We start from the raw sequence: 23,907 nt of genomic DNA on the forward strand, positions 1-23,907 counted from the left end.
GACCCTTCTTCAGAAATTCATTTCTGAAGAAGGGTCTAGGCCCGAAACGTCAGCCTTCCTGCTCCTCTGATGCTGCTTGGCCTGCTGTGTTCATCCAGCTCTACACCTTGTTATCACAAGATATTACTGTCTGTTGTGACTAAAATTTTAGGTGACAATGTCCTCTCATTTTGAATCAGATTAGAGGGAACTCATATATACTGCATTGCCATGGGAAGTCGAACTCTGAAAACGAGCTGGAAAGCACCAGTGCACAGATTTCAATCAGTGGCTGGATTTACACAAGAAATTGCCCGTACAATAAGTTTGCATGATTGCACACAAAATTGTAGGCTGCAATGTTTGAATCAGTTTAATATTGTTCGCCCTTTCTCTCTGATGGGCCTGACCCAGAATAACTCACTTCCGAGCCTGAATCAGCAGGCTTTATCGAACATGCAAACGATACCTCCGAGATTTTTAGATGCTTGCCTTCCTATGTGATTTTACTTAAAAGCATGTATAATCCTCTAAAAGGTGATTAACAGCACTGATGGAGGCATTATTGTGAACATACAGCTTATACTAAGAAAGCTGGAATTTTAATTATGTATACCCTCCTTCTAGTAACAAAAGGAATGCTTTTCCCTCTCAGCATCTTGACTTCTTTTTGCTTAAGGCCAGTGTAATGTAGTGACATTAAAATTATTACTAATATGCCACAGATGGAACTGATTATTTTTTAAAACTGACATGGGTGTTGTAAAGATGCAGCGATCTTTTTCTTGGTCCTATTAATCCTGAAGTCTCAATCATGTTATTTTGTAATAACTGTGAACTTTCTGTGAAATACAACTTTACAAATCTATGAGGATAAAGGTTGTTAGAAACTAGTGAAACCTTGCAAGACCTGTTTATGGTTAGGCTTGCATTGACGTGTTCAGCTGTCTTATTCTACATTACAGAACCATATCTAGTAAGGACCATTTTGATTGTAATATGTGTCCATTCCTTGTTATCAAGTCTGTTCGGTTCATTCCAGAGGGCGGAAGTGGTAATGATTGTGAAACTGTTCTTGTATGAAAATTGCCATATGCTTATCCCAGAGAACACTTACTTTGCACTTTTCTAATTGCCTTTCCTCACCCTCCCTACCATGGCCAACTTGCTGCTGAAACCCTTATCCATTAATTTTATCCAGATTTGACAATTACTTGGCCTCCTTGCGAGACTCCCACTCTCCAATCCCCATAAAGTTCAGCCCATCAAAAACTCAATATTCTACTTCAGACTAATCACACCTATCACTCCTTTTTGCATCAGAGTACATTGAACCCTGTCACCTCAGTGCCTTCAATTTTAAATTCTCATCCTTTATTGTGACAGCCATGGCTCAGCTGATAAAACTCCTACCTCAGAATCGCAAGGCTCTGGGTTTAAGTTATAATCCTAGGGCAAGTACTTAATGGAGGTGGTGGGTGCTTCTCCTGCTGTCTGGAGAACCCCATGTTACCACTTTAAGGGAACACCCAGCACTCAGCCATTTGACAGGCTAGCAGTGAACATCCTGGGGCAGAAATTCCTGCTTGCTATGAGCTGTCAACAAATCAGACGCCAGCAGCTCAACTGGATGGCAGTACCAACATGGCAGGTGGTAATTGCTGCCAGTATCTCTCTCTCTCTCACACACACACACAGACACACACACACACACATACAGACACAGACACATACACACACACACACACACACACACACACACAGACACACAAACACACACACACACACACACACACAGATACACACACACACACACACACACACAGATATACACACACACACACACACACACACACACACACAGATACACACTCGCACATATACACCCCTAGTTTGCCCCTTGATCCCAGGTTACAAGTTAGCAATTATGGGAGGGATTTTGAAAGACAGGGATTGTGAGGGAGGTTGGAGGAGGTGGCCTGGCAGCATGTGCAGTGGGTGAGTACATATCAGGAATTTTATTTAAAAAAATCTTTCATTGGCTGTGGGCATCTCTGGCAACATCAGTATTCATTGCCCATCCCTAATTGCCTTTGATAAGGTGACAGTGCGGTGTCTTAGTGAACCGCTGCAGTCCATTGTGGGTAGGTTAACAGTACTATTAGGGAATAAGGTCTAGGATTTTGATCATGAACAGTGAAAGAATGATGACATATTTCCAATTCAGATGGTCAGTTGCTTGGAGAGGAACTTGCAGGTGGTGATGTTCTTATGCATCTCCTCCCCTTGTCCTTCAAGGTGGTGGATTTTGTGGATTTAGAAGGTGCTGCCAAATTTATTTTGGTAAGTTTCTGCAGTGCATTTTGTAGATCAGGGCTTTTCAAAATGGGAGTCAGGCCCACAAACGGAGTGGTGAGCTGAAATCTTGGCGTCCTGGGCTCTCAGGCAGCAATAGCCGTCATCAAGCTTCAAATCAAATGATAACAATTGTGCCCTGGTCCCATCTCTCAGAGACACCCTACTTGACTCTCTGCAGTCTTACTGTGGGATTGTCACAATTCTCAATCTTAGATATGAGGTCATAACAGAAAACTGCTGGAGAAGCAATGCTATGGATGGAGCACTATGATATTGCTGTGTACCAAAGTGGAGGGAGTGAATGTTGAAGGTGTTACCTGGGGTACTAATCAAGTCATTGCTTTTTCCTGGATGATGTCAAGCTTTTTAAATGTTTTTGGATCTGTACACATCCAGGTAGGTGGAGAGTATTCAATCATACTCCTGAATAATGCCTTGTAGATGTTGGGCAGTGTTTGGGAGTAAAGAGGTGAATTACCCACGGCAGTATCCCTAGGCTTTGACCTGCTCTTGTAGTCACTGTATTTATATGGCTGATCCAATTTGGGTTCTGATCAATGGTAACCCTCAGAAGGTGAATGTGGCTATTTCAGTGATGGCACTACCTTAGCATGTCAAGGGGAGATAATTAGATTCCCTCTTGTTGGAGATGGCCATTGTCTGGCAGGAGATGAGACAGAAAAGCTACTTGCTGCTTATGAACCCAAGACTGAACACTGTCCAGGTATTGCTACCTATGGACATAGGCTGTTACAGTGTCTGAGGAGTCTTGGATGGTGCTGGACATTGCACAATCAGTAATGAACGTACCCACTTCCAACGTTACGATGGAGAGAAGGTCATTGGTGAAGCAACTGAAGATGCTTAGGCCTAAGGAATTGACCTGCGGAACTCCTGCAATGATATTCTATAAGATTGAGATGATGAACCTCCAGCAGCCATAACCATCTTCCTTGCCGCAAGGATGATTATAATGAATGGAGAGCTTTCACCCTGATTGCCACTGACTCCAGTTTTGCTGGGCCTCCTTGATACATTCATGCAAATACTGCTTTGATGTCAACAGCAGTGACTCTTATCTCACCTCTTGAGTGCAGCTCATTTCACCGAGTTTGGGCCAAGGCTGGAATGAGGTCAGCAGCAGAGCGGCCTTGGTAGAATCCAACTTCAGGATCGGAGTGCAGGTGGCTTGATGTTGGGGCCTTTGTCTGCTGCCCTTCTGCCCAACTAAATATGCCCTGGCACCAAACTCACCATGGGGAAGGGCATTAAGTTCCATCCTAGAAATTGCTCAAATGTTTAAATTCATCCTGCCCTTTCTCATTATTTCCCCCTGCCATACAACTCATCTATACTCTTCGATTCTTTGACTCTAGTCTTTTTGTATTCCTTGTCACTCTTTCCCCATCAATGGACACCTGAAATTTAGCTCCCAAGGCCCTATTCTGTGGAATTCCAAAGGATATTCCTAAACCCTCTCTTTCTTTTTGACTCAATGAAACTAATCTTTTTGGCAAAATCTTTAATCATCCTTCTTATAACTTACTTATTTCTGAGTTTTCTCCAAATGTTTAAGGAACCATACAGATACAAGTTAATGAATATAGTTAGCATTTCTCTGATCTGGTATATGTGTCTATGTTTTCTGCCAAAAGTCAACACAATATATGACACCTTTCCCTTGCAGCTGGTCCTATCTAATTCCAGCAGTTGAAAAGTAACTTGCATTTATATAATGTCTTTGATGTAGTCATATGATCAGAGGTATTTCAGAGGAAGATTACTGGATAAAATTCAACAATAGGACACATAAAAAGATTTTAGGTCAGAAGACCAAATGCTTTATCAAATTTGGATTCTAAACATTTAATACAGTAGGTGTGAATTCTTAAAAACATATCCAAAACATGCAGTGACTAGAATCACGTCAGTAATACAATAGGGAGGGATGGCTCTGCAGAGAGAGGAAAGGGGAAGGCAATTAAATAATAATCAATAAGAGAGGGGAAGAAAATGAACATAATTGAAAGGGAGATGTTAGTCTGAAGTAAATGAGAGAAAAAAGTGGGTGACAATGAAAAGGATTGCATCACTTAGGCTGTGAAAATCCTTCATGCAAGAATCACAACAGGTTAATATGCAGGTAAAGCAACTAATTAGGAAAACTAATAGCATGTTACCATTTATCATGAGGGGAACTGAATATGAAAGTAAGGAAGTTATGTTCCAGTGGTAGAAAGCACAGGTTACACCACATCTGGAGTACTGTGGATTGTTTTGGTTTTCTCAATTAAGGAAGAATGTAAATGCATGGGAAGGAGTTCAGAGAAGGTTTACTATTCTAACACCTAGAGTGAGTTGTCTTAGGAGGAAAGGTTGGAACAGGCTAGACTTGTATCCATTGAAGTTTGGAAGAGGAAGAAGTGACTTGATTAAAATATATAGGCCTTGAGGGATCTTTACAGGACTAGATGTGGGCAGATGTTTCCTCAACAGGAGAATCTAGAACTAGGAGTCACTATTTAAAAGTAAGGGGTTGCTGATTTAAAACAGAGATTAGACAATCTTTTTTCCACTGACAGTCTGAATCTTTGGAACTGTTTCCCGAAAGAGGTGCGAAAGCAGATTCCTTGAATCATTTCGAGGCAGAGGTAGATAGATCTTGTGAAGCAAGGAGGTGAAACATTGTCAAAGGGGAATATGGATTTGAGGTTATAGTCAGATCAGACATGACCTTTTACATGGTCGAACAGGCTTCAGAGGCTGAATGTTCTAATTCTGCTCGTAATTCGTATCTTGTATTTATGTTTGTATATTTGTGTATTCATTGAACAAACTTTCATTGGTGCCAGATCAAGCTCTCATCTCTTTATTGTGTTATAGTTTCTGACAGTCCTCACAACTGAGCTCTCTGAAATAAAAATCTTAATTGTGCAAATTGCAGTACGAAAACTGCATCCATCTCTGGCTGTGAGTTCTGTCAGGACGTTTGTGCCACAGATGGTTATAGAATTGTCCTACATTCCAAGCATGGGTTGTTAAACTCCTTCAGGCAACATTTAGAATCAGGCAACTTTGAGAAAAGAATTATTCTTTAACATTTTGCTGACCTATGCCATTTAATCATTGAAATGTTTGCCTATGTTAGATAACAGTAGAGGTCTATTATCACTCCCTACTGTGCATTGACAATATCACAATTTCAATTTCCACGAAGGGCAAAAATATCTGCACGTACTGTCCTTTACTCACATGTAAAGCCTTATGCAGTTAGTGTAGTTCAGTCCAAGAATACTGGTATTCATGCAATGACTTCACTTGGCACTAATATTGGTGTGTAAAGGCACCCGTATAGTTCTTAAAATGAGAAAGACCATTCAGCCTATTTTAATTCATCCACCAATAAGCACATTAAATTCCATTTAATGTAATATCAAATTATTAAAGAATTCCAAAATTTTTGCTTCTTTTCGCTATAAATTCATTTTGCCACATGGAATATACCTTTTATGAAAATAGTCGAAATTTGCCTTTTCTTGTTTGAATGTGTCCCTTGTTCTATCCCCACAACTTAATTTCAAGTAATATTCTGGGTATGCCATTTTCATTTTCTTAACATGCTGCTGTTTCTCCACAGAATCATCTTTTTGATACTTTGATTGAGGCCAAGAAGCATAAATTTTTTTCGTCGATGACTCAATCCCTAGCCTGGATAATCAGTTTCTTACTCTTCCCAACAATGACTTTGATATCTCCTGACATAACCAATGCTGACAGAACATTGTTAATTTTGACCATCTCCTCCTCTGACTGATATACAACTCTTTTGTTTATCGCTATTTTTTAAATCAACCTCTCACATATGACATATCTATGGAGCAGGCAGGACTTGAATCCAGGCCTTATTGGCCCAGTAGTAAAGACACACGGTAACACAAGAGCCCCCTCTCTTGGTTACATAAAACCACCTCCAAAAATAGAAATTGCTGGAAAAGTTCTGAGGAAGGGTCACTGACCTGAAACATTAACTCTGATTTCTCTCCACAGATGTTGCCAGACCTGTTGAGCTTTTCCTGCATTTTCTATTTTTGTTTCTGATTTACAGTTCTTTCAGGTTTAAATACTACCTGCATTTCGATTGGTTGATTTCTGCTCTATTTTGCAAAACATGTTGGATTAAGTTGATGGAGGCTCCAAGCTATCAACTTCATCATTCAGCCAGAAATTGTAAAAATTGTAATGTAATAGAGGCAATGTTTGAGGCAAAATTTTCATTAGAAATTTCGATAATTATATCTCCAGGCTGGTCCAAGAGAACCATTTGGTTTTCTAAACATGAATCTTGCTATTAAATTCCTTGTAGATAAAGGTTACTCTGTCACATTTCAACAATGGGATCATCAAGCCTGGTGTTGGTTTGTTTATCTACCCGAGGGATTAAAAGTGACAAGAAAAAAATAATTTTCTCTGTAACCAGTTTCACCATCACACATTCTTCTTGTGCAATAATTATTGTTCATACAACATCAAAAGTCACCTGACAACAAGTTGCTATTCCACTTTTTACAGATTCAATGAACTCTCTTTTGTTTCTTCAAATTGTAAGTTGGGAAATATTTCCTTTACTTGTATCGTTCCCTCAAGACATTTTGGTTCACTGTGATAGTGCTAATCAGATAACATACTCAGTTAATTGGCCCATGTTACAATATGATTTGAATGAACGTACTCTCATTCTCCCACCGGTAGTGGTACATGTCGAGACATCTGGCCATCAATCATTTTCTAATTAACCCACATTGTAAATATAATTCAAGCAATCAGTCATTTTCCTTTCAACTGAGATGGAACAGTCATGGAGTCATTAGGGTCTACAGCGCAAGGAAAGGCCCTTCAGCCCACTGAGTCTGCAGTAGGCAAAAACAACCATCCAACTATCCTACTTATCTTACTTGACCTGCCAACTTAATGCGTGATGCAAATAAACTGTTCAAAGGAATATATTTCATTGGCTGTAGGCAGCTGCATCTTACCATGGGTTTTTGGACCCCAATGTTGGGATGATATGAAGATTTCAAAACATGTTTAATGGCAGCAAGACTGACTCAGCAATTGTTCCAGAAGCAACCTCATTAATACTCGTCTCTGAGCTCACCATATCACTAAGTTGTGCAGGCAGACCGAAAGGCCTGGTATCTCAGGATTCTTGGCACCTCCATTCAGGAAAGGTGAACAGGTCAGGGACAGCAAGAATACCTAAACATGTGGCCATCCTCGCTTGCCCTCACATCAGTGAAGAAATGAACAAGACCGAGGTAGGCTCGCATTCCAAGATGACGACGTATTTAGGGATATTTCCACTCAACTCTCAAAGACCAGTGAAGAGCTGGGCACAAAAGAAAAGAAGCAGAATGTGCTATAAGTTATGTATTATCAACCTAATGAAAATATTGCTGGATTACAGGAAGATCTGAAGCATACGCATGTAAAATAAGTCAGCCTCAGCAGGAATAGCTGTGGAAGCATCACTTAGAGCTCAATGCAATACTGGAGAAAATGACAGACCTGCGAAACAAGTGGAGATGCATATAGCACCTAACAAGGAAATGCAAATCCCTCATGAGACAGTCCTTGCAAATATAAGTTAGTAGTGAAGGACTCGAGAAAGAACTGAAGCAGTACATAGAAGAAAATAATCAAGCACTGAAGCAGTAAGTTGAAGAAGCCAAGGCTTCAAAGGAACCAAGAAGAAAAAAAGCAATAAGTTGGAAAGGCTAGAGAATTATTATAGCAGGTTAGAAAGGAAAAGAAAGTTAACCTGGACCATCAGAAGCTAAAACTTTCATAGAACTGGAAGAATCCAGGGTCTAAAACCAAAAGCTTCAAATTCAGCTGGAAGCCCTCAAGGAACTAAACTGTAAAGGCCAAGAAAATTTGGGCCACAAGGAAATGAGATCAGTCAGTAGCTCATCTGGAACAAAACTTGTATGTAATGCATCAGGATAAGCAAATTCTGAAACAGCAATTGGAGTCCATGAAAGAAGCATTTGATAGCAACCTCATAAACAGCATGAGAGACCATGTCACTCTGTGGTAACCAATGGCACCTCCAGCCAATCGCCATCATGAGATCTGAACATATCAGCAAGTTATCTATACACAGTACATACTCACGGGCTCACTTGTTATTGTAGACAGTAAAACTTTCTTTGGAAAAGTGGAGAATGTTTCATGTGTACTGTAAATTTAAGAGAATTTGTCTTTAAGGACTCCATCGGCTGTGTGGATACAATGCTGTGCCTCTGCCTGAGAATTAATCTGCTCTGGGTCTGCATGCTGCACATACAGAAATCAGTTGGTTTGCTGTAATGTCTGCTCCATAACCTGTGGTGTGTTTGACTGTTTTAAATAAACTAACTCACAGAGTTAATCAATATTTCATGGGTGAAACCACAGATCATTACCACTAACATGGCATTTGTAATTCTCCAACTGAAAATTTCTTGTCAGAAACAAGTCCGTGGGCTGGGTTTTCCTGGTCTAATTTAGATGGGTTGGAAGTGGACGGGCCAAAATAATAGTCGGGGAAGCATATCAGAATAGGTCAAAGATACATTCCTGCCACTGGGCAAGGTTTCTGAGGTGGGGTCAGGGGAGGTGAGTTAGGAAGAGATCATCGGCCCATGCCTTGGAGTTAGGAGATCAATCAGGATGACTGAGAGCCTAATTTTCTGACCTCCCTGGCATTTTGTCACTGGTGGGTTGGGCACCCACTATGTGAAGAAGTCACTATTTCAACCAGGTTAGTAGGCCGCTGGAAATTGCACATTCTGTTGAAGAGGCTTTGACCATGACAGGCTACAATTGTGACCAATGCCAATCCAGCTGCAGGATTTCCCCTCCATCCCAATGGATATTCAAGAATTTAAGGGATCTCTATATGTTTTCTTTGCCTTGTGCAGTATGTATTTGTCTTAATGTTTTTGACTTTGCCTTGCTCAGGACAGATCCACACCCAGAAATTAAAGAGCCAAGAAAATTGATCTGATTTCCAAAGATTCCCCAGCTAAGTTTACTGACCAATAGCCATGTTTAACTTGGAGAAGAATTTAGCTCCTGTGAACTTGGGATACATCTCCTCTGATGTTGAAACCTTAAATGGGCACCTCTTTAGGGAGAAGTTTAGGTGTTTCAGATCTAGATAAATGCTGAGTGCATCATTCATTTTTAATAAGCACATCATTCAATGACACCAGGCTATGTGGTGATCCTCATGATGTGGGCATCGCACTCCATTTCGTCCAGCTTGCACATAAGCTTTTCTTGACTTTAAATGCTGCACTTTTGGAGAGGCTTGTTTGAGAAATTGCCGTTTCTCTGAGGTGCAATATGGCATCACCTTTGAAACTTCCTTTGGCACTGAATATGTCTGGTTGCAATTGTTATAAATCTTGGACTGACTCAGTGTGAGCATTACAGCCTTTTTTGCTACTATGAGTACTTTGACAATTTCATGGATTGTCTTAATGTTGATGCAGGTAGATTTGCCACTGCTGGTCTACTGTGTCTACCAGGTAAGGTATTCTGATTTCCATACTGAACTGCCATTGGAACATTACATTATTAGGGTATCAATGCAGGGGATTGACAACCCATTGCATCTATTTGTTGGTTGTATCATTAAGTTCCCACAATCTCGTTATTTTTTACCTCTACATGAAGCTGGTCTTCCAGAACTTTTGATATCTTTGGAGAAACCCTCTTCAGATAAGCTCAAAGAATTAACTATGTGAATTCAATTGTTACCAATTGCTACGAGTATCTTCGCAGCTTGTTTAATTGGTTCTGCAACTGAATGCCCAATCAGGCATAGCCACATTCCTTGTTTCAAGAAAATGTTTTTGGATAGTACAGTTCATGCTGTGAGATTTGATATCCATCTCTTCAGCTATTAATCTTGATGTGTTAAGTCGGTGTAGACCTCCTTTCTCAATTACTAAATAAATCTCATTATTTATGAATTTCAGTATCAGATGTAACACAATCTGGAAATCATAGGTTGAAATACTGTTTAAACATTTTAAATTCTGCTAGGAGATCTGCAGTGTCCTGATATAAAGTGGAGAAATTTGTGGATATTTTGACAATAGACTTTTGACCTTCCTTTGCTTATTATCATTCCAGCACACGCTGACTAGTTGCTTAGCTCCACATCATTTCTCATGTGCAATAAGTTGATCTCGTGATAGGGATTTATCTCCTATCAGTAAGTTGTGACACTGCAATGTCATTACAAAGACATAAAAGGCTCTCTCATGCACTTTAGGATGCTGTAATAAGATTGAGCATGTTTTACCTGTACATTAGTTTGCTTGCTGACACCTCAAGTATGATAGGCATCATCAGCACAATGTTTTCTATCACTGTTCACTATGTCATGTCAATGATAATGGTTTAATAATTAATTGCTCATCAGGGATTTATGAACTCCATTGGTTAATTTAGTTAAAACATTAACGCATATTACAATTTATGAAGCAGGCGTTACAATAAACTAATGGTGGATTATCTATCAAGTAGTGTCACAACACTGTATACACACAGTTCATGGATCCTTTAAAGATGAATTCCTTTAACACCAAGGCACATGTACAATAAGGATGATATAAAATATAAAATCTTATTAACCATGTTAAAAGCCTTGGATTTTGATTTGAGAGAAAAGCAGTTAAAAATTAGATGGAACATTTAAAAATGGTCAGCACAGTCATCTGGTCCAAAAATAGCCAGTTCACAGGAATTTACAAAGGAATTTCTAAGTAACATAACTGAGACTCAAACCCTGAGAAGGCTTTCCAAGAGATAATTACCTTGATATTGCAATTCGTCATCTGGAATGTAGAGCACAGAATGAAACTTCCAATGTGTCTGGGAACGATACTTCTCAATTATAGGTCTTGCTGTAACAAAGACTTAAATTGAAAATGCATTATTCAAAAACTAGGATTGAAACTCCCCCTCTTTAATCAATGTCAAAGGATCACAGGGCAAATCTGATTAAGGGCTAGTGTAACTGCAAAAATGAATTGTCCCCATTATCTATGTGGTATGCATATGTGTGTATGTGCATATGGGTGCACGTGTCTTTATATTTGCTGAAATGACTGCAAGAAGGCGGAATATTTAATGTTGCGTTTTTATTATTTTTCTCAGGTTTAACATCTAATAACTCTTGCTTCCCTTTGACTCAAGAAAGCCTTATTGATTGGCTTCTTGTTGTTCACAGCAAAACTAGTTAACCTCACTTTTAATCGGAAAGGGGAGTAACCTCACGCAAAAATAATTTAAATCTTTGGTATAAACAATGGAGGATGTTGGACAGAAGGGAGCCAGTTCACCTTCTCGCTGACATTGCAATGTAAACAAGCCATTTAGCTCATCAAGAGAGGTAGTAAGAACTGCAGATGCTGGAGTCAGAGATAACACAGTGTGGACGTCAGCTTTCTTGCTCCTCTGATACTGTCTGGCCTGCTGTGTTTCTCCAGCTCCACACTGTGTTATCCCATATTTAGCTCATTAAGCCTCTTTTGATATCTTTACAATATTGTCAATTCCCATCTCTCCTGTTCTTTCTCAATATCCTATAACGTAACTATTTTAAATTAATTACCTAATTTTCTTCAAAATAGTTCATGGATTGTTTGAAAAATAATTTAAAGCTGAGAACGGCTAATCATTTTCTATACAAAACAACCGTTTTTTTTAAGAGATCGTAGGAACTGCAGATGCTGGAGAATCTGAGATAACAAGGTGTAGAGCTGGATGAACACAGCAGGCCAAGCAGCATCAGAGGAGCAGGAAAGATGATGTTTCGGGCCTAGACCCTTCTTCAGAAATTTTTTTTTAATCTTCTTTAATTTTTATAATGGTTTTTTAAAAAATTTTTTGAAGTCAGTATTTGGTGTTTGTCACTAATCTGCCTTATTTCATTACTAGTTCCTATCATGTTAAGCTCTACATAGGCATATAGTAATGCACCATAAAATATCAATTCATCTAAGCCCATCCTGTTCACAATCACAGAGACATTGCTCCAACTTCCCAATTTTACTGAAACATTTTCTCCCTTTAGAATTGTAATCCCTACTGCTTAATCACATTCTTGAGAGTTTATGCAAAATTTTGTTATTTTCTTTGCATAATTCAATGTCAAAAATTGTACACAATACTCTAATTACCTGTGTAAACTGTGTAATTATCTAATTTCCTGTATTAAGTTTTGTATATGTTGAACATTATTTTCTTGTTTTACCAGAGCTCTAGCTAGAAAACTTTATGTCTTTGCAAATTGTGCTGTTCTGCTTCACTGATATTTAAAAGTCTAGAAAGGTAGGTCACAGTGTGTTCAAACTGATGAGGTATTCCTAAAAGTGCTTGAGAAAATCCAACTGAAGAGGAATCCTATCTTCAATACTTGGACGGATTCTGCTCTTAATTACTAATAAATGGGAACTTTCTCCATTGTAATGGCTGTGGAAATAATTCACCAGCTAATCTTCAAGTAGTTGATGATCCTTTAAATAGTGCTAGCAGAGGGATCCTTCATATCATTTAGCTTTGTGTTCAGACCATAAGACAATAAGATGTAGGGGCAGAAGTAGGCTGTTCAGCCCATTGAAACCACTCACGATTCAATGAGATCATGGCTAACTTATTTACCTTCATGTCCACTTTTCTGCCTGATCCCCATAACGCTTGATTCTCTTACTGCTTAGAAATCTGTCTAGCTCAGCAATGGATATTCTTACCGACCCACGCTTGACAGCCACTTGTGGTAAAGAATTACACAGACTGGCTACCCTCTGAGAGATTTTAAAAATCCTGCTAATTTCTGACTTAAACGGGCAACTCATTACTCCAAGATTATGCCCTTTGGTTATAGACTCTCACACAAGGGGAAATAATCTTTAAATTTACCCAGTCATGTCCCCTTTACAAGATCACCTCTCCTCCATCTAAACTCCAATGACCGTAGGCCAAACCAACTCAATCTCATAAGACAATCCCTTCATACACGGGACCAACGTACTGAACGCTCTCTGGACTACCTCCAATGTCAGGTTTTTTTAGATAAAGGGCCGGAAACTGTTTAGTATTCCACCTGTGGTCTGACTAATGCCTCGTATGGTTTTAAACACCATTCCCTTTTAAATAAAGGCCAACATTCCATTTGCCTTCCCTACACACAGCAATTACCCATGGAACTTGGGTGCTAGCTTTTTGTGATTCATGCACAGGAACCATTACATCCCCCTGTGCTGCAGCTTTCTGCGGTTATTCCCCATTTAATTAATATTCAGCTTTGAGAGGTTAAGAGAAGGATCTTACAAATGGCACCACTGGCGGCTAACCAGAATAGTACTCATCGACAGCAGAATTTGCTGACTTTGCATTGCTGCCTATGGTTATTACAAAGATGGCACCCTCTCTGTTTGTTGTTGGGAGTGTGTATGTTGAAGGCACCATAAGATACTTTACAGAACCCAACAAACAGGCTCTACAGAGCACAATTTCTCCCACACATCTCTGTGCCACAATTTGAAATGCTCAAGCATCAGTCATGGCTGTTTCTTGCCCTGCTACACTACTTTAATGAATCAAGTCCAGATTAAGGATCTGAGGAAGAGTCACCGGACCTGAAACGTTAACTCTGATTTTACTTCACAGGTGTTGCCAGACCTGCTGAGCCTTCCCAGCAACTTCTGTGTTTGTTCCAGAATATGGGCTTGCTTGAACTTATGAAGTGGTTGAACCACATCCCTGAACCATATAATGCTGTGGCCTCTGGAAGAAACCTATTCACACCACAATCCACTATTTTGTTGTCAAGTTGTTGTTGGCTTTCCTCATTCACACACGGGGTTGATTTTTTGAGGTGCCCGCACCTGGCTTAAAAAAATCAGGTGGGGGGCACATCAGCATTTCCAATCCCTGCCTTGCAGTAATTTAATGCTGGGAGTGGCATTAACAGCATTAAAACACAAGATTTCATACTGAATAGGAAACCTCACCTCAGACAACTACAAGCCAATCAGGCAGTCACCAGCCCTGTAATTCTCAGCAATGCCATCAGGGGCAGTGCCCAGTGTTGGAGTACAGGCAGTCTCGCCATGCCAAGGAATCCAGGTAAGTTCAAGGGTGGGTGCCTTGCCAGGCCTACAAACCTGTCCCACTGAGGGGAGGCAGAGGCTACATTCAAGAGGCTCTGAGTAGGGTTGAACTACTGGGGGTGGAAGGGTTTTAGTGGTAATCTAATTAGGAAGGAAGTGGTGTTTTATGCCTCAAAATATGAAAATATTAAACAACAGCTTCTATGTGAATAACAGGATCTATACTCACTGCTTTACATACCTAATGTTAACAGCCCTTAGTCTCAATTTAGTTTCTTTCTGTATGTGAGTATGCCCAGACTGAACTAATCGCCCACTGTGCAAAGGAGTGTCAGTAGACACATGTCATTAAACACTGAACAATAGAACTCTGGCAATGGTAGGATGGGGCTGTTCAACAGGCATTAATTAGCCACTTAATGGGCCCAGGGGCAGTAGCACTGCCTATTGCCTGTCCTGCCTCTCCAACAACATTCAAACATGTCTAGACAAATGTTTTGGCAATTGAATTGTCACCTGCTGTAGTCAACATGCCTCTGACCCATCTTCAAACCTGCTTACAGGGCTTTGCGAAATCCAGTCCACCGAGAGTATTTTGAGAATCTCCATCCTGATCACAACTGACAGCAGTTTTCATACATATCCAACTACCATCTTTTAGCCAGATTTATATCTTCTTCAATTTTCTCCAATTCTTTTCTGCTCCCCTCCTGTTTCCCTTTCCTATCCTTCTCTCTCTTTTTGCATGCATTTTGCTGTCTACAATTCCTCACTTCTCCTTTTCCTGTCTCCTACACTATCTTGGCTGAGTATCCTCCTGCCCTCTAGCTCTGTACGTTCTATATGGTATACTTAGTTCAGCTGTCTGTGTAGCCTTTGCTTCTTAACTGGGGCTTGTCCTTCAAGAGGCTTCAACAGCAAACAAACATGTGAAATGTCAATTTAGTTGAGGAAGCAGGAACTCCCAGCTTCAAGCGTTCCTGCTGTTAGCATTGCTCCTGCACATACACAGCCTTGTTTGGAGTGTGTGAAGATTCTACTGTCAAAAAAACCCATTGGGAAATAAAAGTCCTTATGATACCTCTATTGTATTGGATCCACACTTTTTTATGAGTTCTCCAGCTGTAACAACTAACAATCTGGCCTAGAACAACATTTCAGAAGCATACTAATTGGCCATTTAACATTCTATGTCTCTCAAAGCAAGAAAGATGCATCCCACAGAGAATAACCTGTGTGTGAGCTATTTTAATGTAGGGAAGCTGTTCCTCAGCAGCTACCAGAAAGTTCTGGTTGATAAGGAAATGTTGCAACTCTTAATGCCTGCCATAGGTGTACTGAAAGGAATTGTAGATTTATAATCGACCTGCTTGACCACGTTATAACCACACATCCCTGTCCACAAAGTCCTGGAGTGGGACATGAACCAAAGGCTTCAGGCTTGGAGGTTACCTGTGGCGCCACAAGAACAACCAATCACTTATCTTATGAACTGCCTGTGGGGTCTTGCTATATACAAATTGACTATTGTAATTGTTCACGTTACAACATTATTTTATTTCTAAACTTTTTTGACCACAAAACTCTATGGATAAGGCAAGCGCTTTCTAAGCGCAAGTTATTTTCCACTATGGTCTTCCTAAAAATAAAAGTTTCTTCATTTTAGAATGTTTTCAGTGCTATGTTCTCATGCTAAAAGATTTTTTTTGGAGCCCTTTCACTCCTGCCATATGTAGCAGTAACAATTTGAAGGGCATGAAGTACAGACCTGGTTATGTGTCAGATTTAACCTGAGGTCTGAATTGATACAGAAGAAGATGCTAAGAAATTCTTCCCAATTAATCAAACTTGTCATATTCCAAATTACAAAAGACATTTAATGGTATTTATAAGTTCCTCAAAAGAACATTGGATCTCACCAATCCCATTTCGGTTTCTTCTGATTCTGCATTTCTTTTTAAATGCAAATGATTGTTTCTTCCAATGTTTTCAGTACTTCTTCATTGTTTTTCATGACACATTTGAATCCACTTTTAACTGCATTGCTATGTGTAGTATTCTGGGAGACAGTGTGGAACTGTAGAATTGATGCTATTGTAAAAAAGGCCTGATTCGATGCCATTTGAATGATTGTATTCAATTCTGGGCATTGCACTTCAGGAAGGACATATTGATCTTGGAGGTGCAGGGTCGATGCACCAGAATAAGATCCAGGTTAAAAAGGTAAAGTTATAGGCACAGGTTGCATATATTCCCTTAAGTATAGAACATTCAGGGACCATGTGAATTTTTTTAAGAAGACTTAAGAAGTTGATATGGTTGATAAAATAAAACTATTTTATCTGATGGTTGAGTTCGGAACAAAATTAGAGGTAAACCATTCAGATATGATGTCAGGAAGTGTTATAACACACAAAGGATAGTGGAAATCTGAAATCAAATCAAAAAACTATGAAACAAGGTTATTTGACCATCTAGTATAAATAGATTTTGTTTACAAGGTTAGATTCTCAAGAGTTATGGATTCAGGGTGAGGAGATGGAATTAAACAGGACATCAGATATAATATAATTGAAGGTGCTACAAGTTCAGAAAAATAACCTACTCCTGATCAGATGCATTGTATTTATCGGTCTCTAGTGTTCATCTGTTATTTCCATTGTAAGACGTATTTTATTGTCATCATCATATAATTGCCCATAGTAGGGTCTTTGGGACCAATGTTTCCAGTAACAAACCAAAAAGCACAAACAGCGCAACTGATTTCCTGAGATACACCATCAGTAATCAACAATCTCCATCAGTGGAAATAGCTCACTCGCATCTCCTTTGATCTTGCTGCACTGCTAAGTCCTACATGACATTCATCGTTGGAAGTGATATACCTCAATTACCTCATAGGAAGGTGTAGATTTTATCCAAGATTGGAGCAAAATGAAACTTCAGTCACAAGGACTGCACTTGGGATTTTAAGCCTCACCAATGAATGCAAGGATTCTGGTTCAGTAGCACAGCAAGGAAAATGAGGGATGGAAAAAAGGAAGAAGCATGAGAATGAGTCCAATGCTGAGAATGCTGCTCCCTTAGTTGGCAAAGTGTATGTTTCTTACACCATTCTACTCTGAGAAAAGGGAAAAAATAAAATCATCTGATATCACTATAGGGGGCAATCAGAATTTACTGCAGCAGAATTTTGCTTGAGCTGCTGAAAAGTTTAAGCGACATTTCCTTTAAAAGACTTCATGATGAGAACGCTATTGCTAATAATGCAAGTTCTGTAATTTAGAAAGGAGCACTTTGGTCTCACAGAGTTTCCCCGGAGAACACTTACAACCATTATGGAGTTGGTCTGTTTTGGAAAGTACTTAGAAAGCTACATTTTCTGGGTGAACTTCAATAGAGTAGAGGATATAAGTGGCGAGCAAAATGGAGTGTTAACAGACTTTTCTTTCATTATTAGCTGAAAACAAAAGTTTCCCTCATGATCAAAAGTGTAAAGGAAATGAGTCCAAAAGGAAACCAGGCTCATTAAATGAATATTGAAAGCTGATATGCATGGAAACATACAGAGTTTGAAATTGTACTGTGGAATGCCAGTGTAGAAATTCTTGTTCAATTCATTGCAAATTCCATTGTCTATTATTTTAGTGGGGTCTGCATCATGTAAGTGGGTTGACCTCCACTAAAATAGCAGACAAATGAGTTTCAAGCAAGCACATTAAGTATTAAAATCCTATTATCCAACGGCATTCTTAAAAGCCACTATTTCTCATGTTTATGGTAAGTGTAGGGTCGTAGTGTTTCCATTCGGTTGTGCAGGTACTTTTTCCAGAACAACTGTCATCGAAAACCAGTTAAACGAGTGAATCGCATCAAGGAATTCCAACTACAAATTACATTTCAGCCCAAAATGGGTTTCTGCAACCTCTTGTTGGTTTTGAAAATATTACGGTAGCAGTCAGCCCTGCCACAAAACTGGTCATGCATTAATCAGCATGGCAAGATTTCATTAGTTACACCTGTTTGTAGGCCTGCAATGGGGCTTTTAAAATTAGCTTTACATTAGGCATGAGTACATTAATAGACACCTTTTAATGCTTGCAAGCATCAAAAAATATTTCATTCACTTAGAAACTGAATATAGTACACGAACAGATGTGGACAACGGTTCTGGATAGCTGTTTTAAAATATTTCTTACTTGATGAAACTCAGATTCTAAGAGCTAGTGGATTATACATGCCAAAGAAAATGGTCCTCCCTTTCACAATGAGCTGATTCTTGGCAGTATTAAGAAAACTCAAGCAAGTCCATTCTTAGTACCTTAGAGTTACAGAATGGGTAAAGCATAGAAGGAGACCATTTGGTTCACTGATGCCCTTGTGCAATTGCAATTATCCAGTCGCACTCTCTTGCTATATCCTTGTAGCCAGGCAAATATTTACTCTTGAGATAATTATCTGATACCCTTTTGAAAGTTGTGATTATATCTCCCTGCACTACACTTTCAGGCAGTAATTCAAGGTCCTAACCCTCACTGTGTAAACAACATTTTCCTCCATGACACCTTGGCTTCTTCTGCTCTTCACCTCAATCTGTTACTTCTGTTTCTCAACCCCTCCGCCAACAAGAATACCTGCTCTCTGTTCACTCTATCTAGATTCCTCATGATTTTGAACACTTCGAACAAAGCTTTTCCCAATCTTCACTGTTCTTGGAAAACACCTCACTTTCCCATCTCTATTCCACTGAAATTATTCATTCTGCAAGCATTGTCATCAACCTTTTCTGTATGCTCTCTAAAACCTCTGCAAAACATTCAAATCTATTAAGGAATATCAAGAAATAGAAAATTAGATTCTAAAATGCTGCCCAGTTGCATTGGTTCATGAAAAGCATTAAAATTTGCGATTATGCAAATTTGAGAGGAAAAATACCATTAAATTAAATCAAGGTATCAAGTGCAATTTTGGCAGCCACTATCAATCTTCTTTTTAATCGGTAATGGGATGTGGGCATCACTGGTTAGGCCAGCATTTATTGTCCATCCTTAATTGCTCAGAAGGCAGTTAATAAATAACCACATTGCCTTGGATCTGGAGTCACCAGACCAGATCAGGATGATGGATTTCCTTCTTTAAAGAACATTAATGTACTGGGTGCAATTTTTTTATATGACAATTAACAGTGATTAAATGGTCACCATTAGACTAACTTTTTATTCCAGAATTTCACCTCATTAAAATTTTATCGTCTGCCATAATGGGACCCAAACTCACGACAATAAACTGAGGTTCTGGGTTCTGGTCTAAAGGCACTGTCACTGCGCCACAGCCTTCTCTATATGTGTCTGTACATAAGCTATCTCCTGTTCCCACCAGACTCTCCCCACCGCTGCCATGAATTATGGCAAACTCCACTGTTGCCATGAGAAACTCCTGACATTTTTGGAAAATCTGACAATTGGTGAGATCAAGTCTTCTTTAGTTAATATTGCTGTTTCTGAGGAAACTTGATGTAGGTTGATGCAGCAACTGGATATTGTCAAAGACACACTTTATGTAGTGATGAAATGTAAATGTTTTTGAAGACCATAATACCATTTGAAGGAAAAACAAGCATAGTTTGTTTCGGATCAAGGCTGATCTGACAATCCTCATGTCCACTTTCCTGCCCTTTTCCCATAACTCTTGATTCCCCACAGATCAAGAGTCTACCCATCCCAGATTTAAACATACACAAGGACTCTGCCCCTACAGCTCTCTGGTCCAAAAGCTCTCAATCCTCTGAGAGAAAGCATTCCTCCTCATCTCAGTCTTAAATTTGTACCCCTTTATTCTGAGACAATGCCCTTTGGTCCTAAACAATTCCATGGACATGTCATCTGAGGAATGGGGGAGTTGAAATGGTTCGCGACTGGGAGGTACAGTTGTTTAGTGCGAACCGAGCGTAGGTGTTGGAATGGTTCCCCTCCCATTCCTCAGACGACATGTCCATCCTGGGCCTCCTGCAGTGCCACAACGATGCCACCCGAAGGTTGCAGGAACAGCAACTCATATTCCGCTTGGGAACCCTGCAGCCCAATGGTATCAATGTGGACTTCACAAGCTTCAAATCTCCCCTCCCCCTACTGCATCCCAAAACCAGCCCAACTCGTCCCCACCTCCCTAACCTGTCCTTCCTCCCACCTATCCCCTCCTCCCACCTCAAGCCCCACCCCCATCTCCTACCTACTAACCTCATCCCGCCCCCTTGACCTGTCCGTCCTCCCTGGACTGACCTATCTCCTCCCTACCTCCCCACCTACACCCACCTTTACTGGCTCCATCCCCGCCTCTTCGACCTGTTTGTCTCCTCTCCACCTATCTTCTCCTCTATCCATCTTCTATCCGCCTCCCCCTCTCTCCCTATTTATTTCAGAACCCCCTTCCCCTCCCCCATTTCTGAAGAAGGGTCCAGGCCTGAAACGTCAGCCTTCCTGCTCCTCTTATGCTGCTTGGCCTGCTGTGTTCATCCAGCTCTACACCTTGTTATCTCAGATTCTCCAGCATCTGCAGTTCCTACTATCCATGAGGGGAAATCACTTGTTTGGGTGGTTACTTTCAAAACCAGCAGTGGACATAACTGTTTTTGGCAATTTTGAATGAATTATTCAGTATGGTTGCAGGAGATTACAGTTGCAGTTTCCAATTGCAGCCCATAACAAGATAAGTCTGTTGTTTTATTCAATATTTTTAAAGCATGTACTCTCAATGGTCCTGCCTTGGTGCAGGACATCTACTGCAGTGAGTTTAGGTTGAAGGAAAAAGGCACCCTGCATACGCCTGATTTGCATGACAGCTGAGTTTACGAAGGGCACTGTAATGTAAAATAAAGTGACTATTTCTTGAGATTCCACTCACAAAGACAAGCCTTCCCTGCACATAAAGGATTGATGCACCAAAGGTCTTTGGACTCTGCCTCAAAACACATTTCCTTTAAAATGAAAGTTTAAAGTTGGAGGTTGTTTTCGTGTTAGTTCTATTTGTTGCATTTCACCCCCCTGTATAAGATAGTTCTTTCAGATTATTTCCCATTTTTGGTTTGCCTCCTAATGAGTATGACTTCTCATTATTCCTGATTGCTGCTGGCTTTGACTTTGTACTTTAAAAAGCAGAAGAATCCTGAACAAGAACAACTGCAACTTGTATTTATATCACACCTAAACAAAAATAAAATGTCCCAAGCTTCTTCACTGAGCATTATAAAACAAAGCAGAACACTGAACAACTTATGGAGATATTAGGGAAGGTGATCAAAATCTTGGTCAGGGATTTTGGTTTTTAAGGAGTGTTTTAAAAGAGAAATGTAAGACAGAGAGACAAAGTGTTTTAGGGAGAGATTTCCAGAACTTACAAGCTAAAGACTTGGCCACCAAATGGCAAGTGAGTAAAACCAAGAATGCTCAACAGACCAGAATGAGAGGAGTTCAGATATCTCAGAGTGTTGTTGACCTCAACTCTGATCTTCCACGTTCACCTCTTCTGCCAAGTGAAAGGACCTCATGGCTCTCTTCGCTGTGAGCATTGAGACCACCTTTCAGCTCTTTCCCCACTTCTATTGTCGCTTCCTTCACCAATTTCCCCCAGTCCTTTGCAGACATTGCTTCCCTTCAGAAATTTGAGCTGTCCAAACCCCTGCTCTGCTTATCCTATGCCCAATCAACGCTTGTTTCCCCACTACCCCTTCCTCAGAGACTTACCCTAGCTACATTGTCCACATTTCTTGAACATAAAATGCTTATCCTTGTCTTCATACGCCTGCCTGTGATCTGCCAGGGACATTATGCTTGGTTCAAAAGGAGCTGACCGTACGATACTTCACCTCACAACTGCTCTCTCTTGTTCCTCCTGAACCAATCCACAAACCTCCAGCCCAGTTAGAGCACTAACTCACTGTTTCTGCTGGTGATTCACCGTGACTGGAAAAATTAATTGCAGTGCCCACTTTAAGCCACCATGACAAGGAAATAATGTTTGCAAAGCAAAAGTATTAGAGTGTTGAACAATTTGCATTTCGATGGCAATATACTGGAATTAATAAAGACATTATTATGTGGGTTAACTGGTTTAATCTGAAAGACTGTCTCATGCAGGGACTAATTAAAAGGTCCTTAAAGACGGATGAGTTCAGCAATAAACAGCATCCCTGAAATGGCGTGTATAGATATTGCCCCAAGTAATTTCCAGTCTTTAGTTCCCACGTTTTGGTATTCAGTGTGGCATTATATTTATACCAAATCTATTCCACTGAGAGACATGATTTCCTGACATGATGATAAATGTGTTCCTGCCAATGATGATTCTTTCAGCTGCATGGTGCAAGCAGCTATGCCCAGGTGTGCTATCATGCCTGATGCCAAGAACAGATCAACATATTGGTAAAAATCTACAGAGGGCTCTTTTAAAGCAAGAGCCTTTGCTCCCTCTCAACAAGGGATGCAGAATGATGCCCTTAAAAATATTGTTTTTGTGCAGGTTTAATATTCACTGCTGCTTTAACATTCACTGTAAGGTTGAGATAGAAGTTCCTGCTTTTGATCAATTTTGGAGTAGATTTTTACAAACTGAGTAATGATCCTGTAATTAAAGTCTCAGCTGAGAATGAAGACCCAACTGAGAACACAGTGAGACTCTGAAAGAGAGAACCTCGATCTGCTTTTCGATTACAAATCAGTTTGAGCTTTGGCCTGATTTATACTGCACAAATAGATCTGATGAAGGGTCCTGACCCGAAACATCGACTTTCCTGCTCTTCTGATGCTGCTTGACCTGTTTTTTTCCTCCAGCTCCACACTGTATTGACTTATACTGCATAAGTTCTGGTTTCAATGTGACAACCTGACTATTTCACACCACTGTTAGTCACCATTAGAAGGGAAAGTCAGTGTGAGCAATAATACTGATCTCCCCATGAGTCACAACCATGGCTTGGTGAAGAGCTCGTACCTTCCAATGAACCCTTGAGTAATTCCATGAGGAGATCCTTGTTCCTGTTTGAGTCACTCCCTAGCAGCAGGGTCAGGGAGAGGTCCCAGACAGTATGTGCTCCAAAAAGCTTTGATGGCAGAACTGGCAAAGGAAGACTATGTATCTCATCAACCGCAAAGGAGAAAAAGATTGAAGTGGTGTGGTATCTTCGCCATTATGTTTGACATGTTGCTGAAATCTGACAACCAACCCACCAAGATTATGTTAGCTCTTCAAAGTTAAAAAAAAATCACACGCAGGGCTAGTAGGAACTGCAGATGCTGGAGAATCTGAGATAACAAGGTGTAGAGCTGGATGAACTCAGCAGGCCAAGCAGCATCAGAGGAGCAGGAAAGCTGACGTTTCGGGCCTAGACCTTTCTGAAGAAGGGTCT

The sequence above is a fragment of the Rhincodon typus genome, chromosome 22, assembly GCF_021869965.1.
Source record: "Rhincodon typus isolate 14 chromosome 22, sRhiTyp1.1, whole genome shotgun sequence".
In the NCBI taxonomy this organism is placed as follows: domain Eukaryota; kingdom Metazoa; phylum Chordata; class Chondrichthyes; order Orectolobiformes; family Rhincodontidae; genus Rhincodon; species Rhincodon typus.